Raw genomic sequence first — 2,658 nt, forward strand, 5'->3', positions numbered from 1 at the left:
CCAGGATGATGTATTAGTCAGGTGACCCTGACACTGGGTGAAACTTGGCATGTGTACTCAAAGTGGCACTAAAGTGGATTTTTTTTTTTTTGATACAATGAGTTGTATGTGTAGTACGGATAATAAATAGAACATTAGTAGGAAAGAAAAGAGTCTCACGTTTTTATTTTCAGTCATATATGCAATTACAAACCACACTGTGTATTTTAAACTATGAAACAGAGCAGAGTTAATTAACCTTTAAAGAAAACCTAAAGGGAAATTTAAAAAATGAGTTTTACTTACCTGAGGCTTCTAACATCCTGTCCCCTGCTGTCCTCTTTTGCTCCTCCTTGATCCCGCAGGCGGCTTTGGGTAAAGTCACACATGTGTGCCCCCGTCGCATCATTACGCTGGTCGCCGTAAGCATCCTGCGCATGCGCGGGTCTCTGAAGACTGAGCTGTGCATATGCAGGGCACTTACGGAAACCGGCGTGATGACGCAAGGGGTGCATGGTGAGCGAAGTCACCGATTACCGGAGCTGCCAGCGGGAGAATGGAAGAGCAGAAGAGGATGCCAAGGGACCTTGCGGGCTACAGGGGGCTGGAGGAAGCCCCAGGTAAGTCCAAATTTCGTTTTAATTTACCGCTCAGGGTTCTTTTAAAACCTTAGCAGTGAAAATCTATACGGGATTTGATGAGACTCGGAGCTGTAGTGTTGCAGTGCTGGCCACGGAAAGTGATTCTCAGCAGCACAGAGAAGGTGGGAAGGGTCAGCTTTGTGTTCACAGTGAAAGACTAGCTGGTCCCCCAACTACCTCATGTGAGTGGTGATGGGATATGTGGAGGAGCTTGAACAGATCACAGAGTTTCACCACGCAGCATCTTACAGTACAATGGAAGGCAGTTTTGAAAAATGGTTTATGTGCAACATCGAACACTTTGTTCATTGCAAATTATGATACACGGTATTTCACACAATATGCATTCATCAACATGGGTTTGAAATAGAGTTTTAATGTCTGATATTGACTTTTTTTTCTTGAGATCTGCTTTGTCCTTAGAAAGCTAGACTGTCACACCATCACCAACGAGAACGATAAAAGCTTACCAGACAGAAACAACCCACATTATCATGTCATAGCTTCGCAATGTGGAATCAGTCAATTAAAGGTCACTCTCTTCAGGTTCCAGGATAAAAGTCTTGTTGTAACCTCCGGATGCTAGGGATATGCCAGGCAGTAACCGTTTCCAACCAGAAATAAAACACAACACATGCTAAGTGCAGACTGCTAATTATTTCCTCATAGGTTAAAAGCAAACAAGTAGATAAAAAGAGAACTTACATACGGGGGCCCAAGCATTGGATTCCCCGGAATCACAAGTAAGTGTGTGTGTGTGTTTGTGTGTAATAACCCAGAAAATAGAGAGCGATAAAGGTGCCGCCCATCTCTTTCCTGACCGGTTTCGACGACAGAATTCGCGCGAGCGGCCTCTTCCTGTCAATTCACGGCGGGGGGCTCCGTGAATAGCCTGCGGGCCGCCGATCGCGGCTCGCAGGCTAAATGTCAACACAAGCGGAAATAATCCGCTTGGTTTACATTTGTACAACACTGCTAACAGTAGCAGCGTTGCACCAGATCAGCGATCCCCGGCCAATCAGCGGCCGGGGATCGCTGTCACATGACAGGCAGGAGCCTGTTAGAGGCTGCACAGGACAGATCCATTCCTGTGCAGCCTCCGATCTCCGGGACAGGGAGGGAGGAGAGGGAGAGGGGGAATCCTGCGGAGGAGGGGGCTTTGAGGTGCCCCCCCCCCCCCACCAGCCACACGCAGGCAGGAGCGATCAGACCCCCCGAGCACATCATCCCCCTAGTGGGGAAAAAAGGGGGGGCGATCTATTCGCTCTGCCTGGTATTTGATCTGTGCTGGGGGCTGTAGAGCCCACCCAGCACAGATCAGCGAAATCAGCGCTGGTCCTTAAGGGGGGGGGGGGGGGGGGGGGGTAAAGGCTGAGTCCTGAAGTGGTTAATAAACCCCTTTGAAAGGTGAAGAAGGCTGTCTCCGCTCTATCTCCTGTATGCTGTCGCTGTGAGTTGCATCTTTGATGAGTTGCTGGTGCTGGAGCAAAAGGTGTGTGGTGCTGTTGCCAATAGCAACCAACATATAAATTCTTACACTTTAGAGCAGGTGATTATGTGGCTACACTTATTATGGTTGTAAATATTACAATGTCCACACTTGTTTTATGACCCTTGTATGATGGGTCCCCAGGCTATCGGGGTCACCAGGAGTAGGCAAGGGAAAGGGTGTAAACATTGGAGGCCCCATGATTTGTAGTTACGCCCCTGCTGGGATCCAGAGGTTACAACTCGTCCTTTATCTTGGAACCTGCAGAGAGTGACCTTTGATTGATTCCACATTGTGAAGTTATAGCCTTATAATGTGGGTTGTTTCTGTCTGACAAGCATTTATCGGTATTGTTGGTGATGGTGTGACATTGTATGCAACGACTATGTGATGTTGGTTTGCAATGTTTGAATTATCTAGACGTGCGCTGACTGTTATTCACTTGTGATTGGACTTCGGACAATATTGTCTTTACTCAGCAGCGGTCACGTATTTGTTCATTTGCTGGCACTGATTCTTATTTTAAACAGAAAGCTAGACTGCGCTGGA

The sequence above is a fragment of the Hyperolius riggenbachi genome, chromosome 5 (assembly GCF_040937935.1).
Source record: "Hyperolius riggenbachi isolate aHypRig1 chromosome 5, aHypRig1.pri, whole genome shotgun sequence".
Classification (NCBI taxonomy): Eukaryota; Metazoa; Chordata; class Amphibia; order Anura; family Hyperoliidae; genus Hyperolius; species Hyperolius riggenbachi.